General features: G+C 38.7%; 1 pseudogene; it reads left to right on the forward strand.

Annotated features, from left to right (window-relative positions):
- The first annotated feature begins 4159 nt into the window (after positions 1–4159).
- Positions 4160–4710, forward strand: LOC102873197 (annotated as a pseudogene).
- Positions 4711–8200: the final 3490 nt, after the last annotated feature.

The raw sequence follows: 8200 nt of genomic DNA on the forward strand, positions 1-8200 counted from the left end.
AATTACTGGGGATTAGGGGTGGGAATGTGTGTGTATCACAGAAATGAACTCCTTTGCTTTTATTCCACCAAACCCAGAAAACCTACCTGCTCTTTGAACATATCTCTTCCTCTTTGCCCCCTGTTACAATGAAAAAGATGCCTTTCCACTTCTCTAAGATTAATTACTCCACAAGTGTTAATGGGACTCCACTTGTGACTTGTTCTAGAGTCTTTCAAATTCTCCTCTTCTTTCTTGTATGTTTAACAGTTCTTTCTACAACTGAACTTGTTCAAGGTTCTTTTATCTTAAGAAGAATATATCTTTGTTTATCCACTAATTAATGTTTTCAGATACTCTCTTTTCGTTCACACACAAACCTCTTGAAAGGATTGTCTAATTCACTCTTCTCTTCACCAATCCTATCTTTTCATTTCTGACCCTTCAAGCTACTGCAACCTAACTTCCTTCTGAATCATCCCTTAAAACCAAAGTTCAAGATCTCTTAATGAAACTCTGGTTAGCCAACCTAATACAAGTTAAGATGTATTCCATCGCCTACCTGACACCAAGACCCAATTTCTTTTTACTTCACTCTAACTATACACTGAACTGGAAGCAGCCCATTAGCATATGCTGAGTTGGTACCTTTTTTCTTTTTCTTTTTTAGATCCCGCAGGAGTGGCATCCACTTACTAAACATGTGTCTGGAAATGCTATGAACATTGATAAATATCGAGAGTTATAGAAAGGCTTCAGGACTTTTGTTCATAGGTCACTATGAGTTGTGCTTGACTCAAAGACAATCAACAACAACACTCCTATCACTCTAATTCTTTTCATAGCTTATCTTCTCACCAGGGGCTCAGCTTTCTGGCAGCTTTACCTTCTTTTTACCTTCTTCATAGTAGGGGTCAGTATTTCCTGTTGAGGGTCTTTAACTCATCTGCATACTATAATATTGAACAGTTTCTGCATTCTTAACTGCCCTTGAAGTGGCAGTTCTGACTTCCCACGTTGTGACTTCACTGCCCAGAAAGTTGTTAGAGAGGCTCAACTCTAGGTGTCCTCCTGTGATAAGTTTCCCGGTGCAAACTAACAGTCTATGATTTTTTTTCCTATAATTATATTTTATTAATTTTCATAAACATTTACAGAGATTTTGGGTTTCCATTCATTCATTGTTGCACTATTCTCTCTACCCTCCTCCCAGTTTGTTCTTGTCCAAATGCCACAGTGCTTGTCAAAGCCAGTTCTGATTAATCTTCTTTGTCGGTGTGTCCTTTGCCATTCCCTATCACTCCTCCCTGAGAGAGACTTCACCCTGATTCATAAGGAAAACGGGACGGCGTATTCTCTTAGCTACTTCCTGCTGAAAAGGGACGCTGTGGGTTTCAGGGTGAAGATCTTCTCTCACTACTCTAAAGGGCCCCTTTGGCAGTAGAAAACACATAGACTATTATGGAGATTGATTTTGGAATTTAGATGCACTCTTATTGATTGTGCTTGGCCGTACATGTTCATATCCTTGAAGATGTATCATGGTGGTGTTACAGTCTATGATTTTTAACTCCAGAGATCAACAGTGCACCAAGCTTTCTCTACGGGGAGATCCTATTCCACTTGATAGTGAATCTGATTTGGGCAGAAAGACTTGAAAGAACATTTCCATTTAGTAAATATGGCATCTGTACCCTGTCCAAGTAAAAATGCAACTTGAGTTTGGAGCTTGCTACCAGACTCCATCAGTCCTAGAGGAGCCTTTGCCTTTCTTAACAGTTGCAATATTCTCATCTCAACTGTGTCTGAGATGAGAACATGACAGGATGCTTTCAATGGTGCCAAATTCAGTGGTCACTTTTATTTATTTATTTTTAACTACTATATGCTTTTTTCTTTTTTAAAAAAAATTGTACTTTTAACAAAAGTTGGCAGAAAAGTTGGATTTTCATTTATTCATTGTTGCACATTTTCTTCCGTACCCCTCTTCTAGTTCACTTAAAAAAAAAATCATCCATTGTTGCATAATTTCCACCCTCTCCCCCAGAGCACTTTGCTATGCCTCTCTTATTCTGGACTGTTATTATGCAGGTAATGCCTAGTCATATATTTCTTTTAAATAGTTCTTTCCTTCACTTGTTTCATTGCAGTGTTAACTTGGCTTCCTTGATGATGTTCTTGGAGAAAAGTCTGCCTTATGTAGGTAGTTTGACGTATCATCTCTGGCTTCTAGCTTAATGTTTGCAAAATGACTATCACAATTAGTGTGCAATGAAGGAAAACCCCCAGCTAAGCTCTCATGGCCTAGTGGGAAGAAGCTGTATTGCAATCCCAAAGGCTCATGGTTTGGATCCACCAGAAGCTCTGCTGGATAAGGAGGGGCAATCCCTTTCAGCACCAGTCAGATCTGATTCGACGGTACATACACAAATTAAAAAAAATAATAATAAGAAAAAAAACCCAAACCCTGCTGTTTCTCAGCAGAAACTGTACAGCCAAGAAACCAATGGACAGACAAACATATGAAATTTTTTTAAAAAAAAGAAATAAAAAGAAAATTTGCAAACAAAGAATGATATATCCAGAAAAATTGTCCCTCAAATATAATAGTAAAATTAGGACATTTCCAAATAAACAGAAACTGAGAGATTTGTGAAAGTTTATACCAACTATATAAAAAAAAAACTTGAAGGATAAAAAATCCTGAAGGGAGTTCTTTGGACAGAAAGCCAACAACAGGTAATATTCCAAAATTATACAGGATGCCATTCAGAAACTGACTCAGATACAGAAATGCACAAAGTATAATAAGCTTAGGAGACTAAAGGTAGGAAACAAGAGGGGGAAGTCAGTAGATAAAGGTGACCATACATTAAAAAGAGGGAATAAGAAATGAAGCTACAGAACTGAGAGGCAGTGAAGAAGGTTTCTAGATAAAGGGAACCATTTTAGACTGGTAAGAATTCAGTATTAAGAGTAAACTCCAAGAAAATTAGTTAAATTTCTCATCAAAATAAAAGAAAGTGATACAGATTTTGAAAATGCAAAAACAGCAATGAAGGAAATGATAAGAAAAGTAATAAACAAAATTAGCACAGAAAATTAGATGGAAAAAGAAATCAGCAGGACCACAAAAGAGTGTGGCATTAAACATTGTGTAACATCGATGATTCTAGAAGACCTTCTGCTTACCAACTAAGTAAGTAATGAAAGAACTGTCATTAAGAACAGTACTACACTATTCTGCATTGAAAAACAAGGAACTTGTGAAATATTTCACAAAATGGGTGACCCTGGAGGACATTATGCTGACTGAAATATCTCAATCACAAAAAGACAAATACGGCATAATGCTACTGTTATAAAAGAGGACTGACATAGGGGTTGGGGGAAGACTGAGAAAGAGGGGATAAATAATGTATTCTGCATTGAAACAGATGAGGGAGAAAACTGTTTAAAGGCCATATATGATTAGATATTATTGTTATGACAGGAGTCCAGAATGAAGGTAGCATAGTGGAGTGGACTTGGGGTGAGGGATTGAATAAGAAGGAAAGATTTTTTCTTTTACTTTTCAAAAAGAAAAGCAAATTAGGGGGTGGGGTGGGCAAGGAGAAAAGTGCAACAATGAATAAAAGGAAATCCAAAGTTTCTGTAAACTTTCATTAAAATAAAATTTAAAAAAAGAACAGTATTACAAAATATTAAGGAAAAGTTTATAGACAGACATAATTCTGGATTGTTATCAGAAAGGGGAGAAAGGGGGGAATAAAAATCAGTAAGTAGACTTGGTGAAGGGAAAGTCAGTACACAATTGATTGGATATTGTAATTAATGAATTATACAAATTTATTGTCATTATGTTATAAATATGAGTATGAATGATCAAATACTACTGCAATTACAGTGTTCTAAAACAAAATGTACATGAGTGATTAAATGAACAATCAATATGATTTGTAAATTTTCACTCTACACATACATACATACATACATACATACATACATACATACAAATTTTCACTAAAAAAAAAAAAAAAAAAGCTTTTTAAAAATACCTGATCAAGAGCTATTCACTCATCCAGGATCTGAGGCGTGGGTAGGCCTCACCTTGGCCTCTGCCCACCTAACATAGAGGGCTGAGTCAGAGACAGACCCTGCGGGGGCCGGTGGCAGAGTCATGGCAGACTACCAGAAGTCACAGCCAAAGAAATTCTGCACTTATTGCCAGTGCTGGATAGCAGATAATAGACCTAGAATTTACTTTCATGAAAGAGGAAAGACTTATAAGGAAAATATGGCAAAAAAAGATCAGGGAGATTAAACAGAAAAGCCTGGACAGAGAAAAAAAAAAAGAAGAAAAAACATTGAAGGAGTTTGCTGGAATGGAAAACACACCAAGAGTAGTTGAAAAGCCTTGGCTTAGAGTCCAACATTTCAGACCCAAGTGTGTCACCAGTAGCCAGGGCCACCCCACTCACCTCTACATCAAATCAGCCAAAGAAAAGAAGAAAAAGAAAAAAAGGTCTTCCCAAGGGCAGATGGGAAGGCAGAACCCCCAAGGGTTACCATTACTATTATGATCTCATCACAGGAGCATCTCAATGTGGGAAAAAACCTGAAAGATTTGAAGGAAACTTAAATAAGACTGTGAAAACTGTTTGGGTGGAAGGTTTAAGTGAAGATGATTCTACATTTAACTATAATACAGAAACAGGAGGGGGGAAATAAGACCAGTGAAGAAGGAACTAAATTAACATCACTGAAAAAAAAATCTACAATAAAAGGATCCACCAGGTCCAAAGTAAGGAAAAGCCAAAGCTGGTAAAAGATTAAAGCCATATGGGCAACGGCAAGAAATTCAGTAAGAAATAGAGTTACCTGAAGAAGCAGCTTTGGCACTTCCAAGCACAGATTGATGAGTATGTGTCAACGACAGTAGCTGATGGTGGTACTGAATCCAGGGTGGTGTTTAAAGAAAAGAACAGTCACTGCCCTTGGCATTGTGGCAGACGAGTGGCTCCAGTCTTCAGAAAAGAGAAGAATTGAAAATGGAAAAATCTTGAAATCTAAAGCAACGAGGTGACGATCAGTATTTTAAAGAAGCTTGTCGTGCATACTTTTGGAACAAAATAGAGACCATGAATCTTAACCTTTCTTTGTGTTTTTATTTCTAATGATTTGAAGCTATTTTTTTAAAAAATTATATTTTATGTAAATTATAATAAAGGTTTTTTCATGTGGGAGGCAAAGAGCTATCCATGAAATGGTTCAAAATGAATAATTTTTAAAAATTCTGTGTTCAGGGAGCTCTGGTAGCCTACTGGCAAGAACCTGCGCTGCAATTCCATAGGTGTGCAGTTGGAATCCACCAGATGCTCTGTTGGAAAAGGAGGGACAATCTCCTCCTATACCAGTCAGATTCGATTTGATGGTACACACACACAAAAGAATAAAACAAATTCTAAAAAAAGTTAAAAAAATACTGTTTCAATTTCTCATAACTACAAAAAGAAAAGAGACATGAGTAAATAATGATATGTTGTTGTTATGTTGTTATGTGCCGTCGAGTCGCTTGCAACTCATAGCGACCCTATGTCCAACAGCCCTAAACTGCGCTCTGTCCTGTGCCAATCGCACTGTCTCTGACATTCCCATCCCAATTATCCCAGTCACTGAATCAATCCACCTCACAGAGGGCCTTCCTCTCCTGCGCTGTCCCTCCACCCTCCCAAGCATGATGTCCCTCTCCAAGGACCAGTCTCTCCTCACAACATGTCCAAAGTATGTTAGAGCCTCAGAATCCTTGCCTCCAAGGAGCCACCCGGTTTAACCCTTTCCAGGACAAATCTGTTTGTTTTCCTAGCAGTCCATGGTATTTTCAATACTCTTCTCCAGCACCACAGCTCAAAGGCATCAATTCTCCTTCTATCCTCCTTGGTCATTGTCCAACTCTGATGCATAACAAGTGATTGGGAAGACCAAAGCCTGAATCAGATGCACCTTAGTCTCCAGAGAGACACCATTGCTCTTCAGTACTTTGGAGAGGTCCCTAACAGCAGACTTTCCCATGGCAATGCGCCTTTTAATTTCCTGGCTGCTGGTGCCAAGACTGTTGACTATGGAGCCAAGCAAACTAAAGCTGTGTACAATCTCAATCTCTTCACCATCCATCCTGATGCTGCCAATTGGTCCAGTGGTGAGAATCTTTGTCTTCTTGACATTGAGCCTCAATCCATATTGTAGGCTGTAGTTCTTGACACTCTGCAGCAGGCGCTTCAGGTCCTCTTCAGTTTCAGCAAGCAGGGTTGTGTCATCCGCATAACGCAGGTTGTTGATAAATCGTCCACCAATCTTGACCCCACATTTCTCCTCATAGAGCCCAGCCTCCCAGATAAACTGTTCTGCATATAGGTTGAAAAGGTATGGAGATAGGATGCATCCCTGGCGTACGCCCTTCCCACTTTTGAACCATGCAGTGTTCCCTTGCTCTGTTCTGACGACTGCCTCCTGGTCCAAGTATAAGTTTCGCATTAGAACGATCAAGTGTTCTGGGGTTCCTATTCTTCTCAGAGTCAGCCACAGTTTGTTATGATCTACACAGTCAAATGCCTTTGCATAGTCAATGAAACACAGATAGATATTCCTCTGGTATTCCCTGTTTTCAGCCAAGATCCATCTAACATCAGCTACAATATCTCTAGTGCCACGACCCCTTCTAAACCCAGCCTGGACTTCTGGTATTTCTCTGTTGTTGTGCTGTTCCAGTCGTTTTTGGATAATCTTCAGTAAAATCTTGCTTGCATGTGAAATCAGTGAGATTGTTCTGTAGTTTCCACATTCTGTTGGGTCACCTTTCTTTGGCATAGGAACAAATATAGATCTCTTCCAGTCAGTTGGCCAAGTGGTTGTTCTCCAGATTTCTTGGCACAACTTGGTGAGCACGTCCAGGGCAACATCTGTTAACTGAAATATGTCAATTGGTATACCATCTATTCCTGGAGCCTTATTTTTTGCCATTTCCTTCAAAGCAGCCTGAACTTCTTCTTTCATCACCATAGGCTCTTGCTCATATGTTGTTTCATGAAATTCTTCTGTGTCTTCCAATTCCTTTCGACACAGTGACTCAGTATACTCCTTCCATCTTCTTTTAATACTTCCTGGATCATTTAACATTCTGCCGAAAGCATCCTTGATTATAGCAACTCGAGGTTTGAATTTGTTCTTCATTCCCTTGAGCTTAAGATATGCTGAGCGAGTTCGGCCCTTTTGATTTTCTGACTCCAACTCCTTGCACATTTCATTGTAATATTTTGTTTTGTCATCCCGTGCTGCCTTTTGAAATCTTCTATTCAACTCTTTAGTATCTTGAATTCTTCCCTGTGCTTTGGCTTCTCTGCACTCCAGTACAATTTTCAGAGTCTCTTCTGACATCCATTTTGGTCTTTTCTTCCTCTTCTGTCTTTGCAATGACTGTTTGCACTCTTCCTGGATGATACCCTTGATATCCTCCCACAAGTCATCTGGCCTTCGCTCATTAGTGTTCAAAGCCTCAAACCTGTTCCTGAGATGGTTCTGAAATTCAGGTGGGATAGACTCAAAGTCATATTTTAGTTGCCTTGGATTTGGTTTAATTTTCCTCAGCTTCAGCTTGAATTTGCATATGAGTAGTTGGTGGTCTGTTCCACAGTCAGCTCCTGGCCTAGTTTTCACAGCTGATAGTGAGCTTCTCCAGCGGTTCTTTCCACAGATGTAATCGATCTGATTCCTATGCATACCATCAGGTGAAATCCAGGTATATAACCTTCGTTTATGTCTCTTAAAAAATGTATTTGCTATGAATAAGTCATTGATTGTGCAAAATTCGATCATTCTCTCTCCAGCTCCATTTCGGTCTCGGTGACAGAAATAATGATATAGGATAGATCAAATCAAATTGAGTAGGAAAATATCTAACATGATTCTCCTCCCTCCCCATTGACAAATATGCACATGCTGTCTGAAAGAAACTTAGTGTTTAGATTCATATTTTATTATAAAATAATATCATACCATCTTGTTCCCAAGCCATGAGTAATATAATAAGTATATTTACTGAAGTTTTATACCCTTTAAAAAAAGGAAATGGAACCAACGGTATTCTAATTAATACTTTTAAAACAGCTTTGTTTTTTTTGGCAAGCTCTGGTGGCCTAGTGGCAAGAAGGTGTACTGCAACCCC

This window comes from Elephantulus edwardii, unplaced genomic scaffold, assembly GCF_000299155.1.
Source record: "Elephantulus edwardii isolate Elephantulus edwardi_28Jun2011 unplaced genomic scaffold, EleEdw1.0 scaffold00257, whole genome shotgun sequence".
Lineage (NCBI taxonomy): Eukaryota > Metazoa > Chordata > Mammalia > Macroscelidea > Macroscelididae > Elephantulus > Elephantulus edwardii.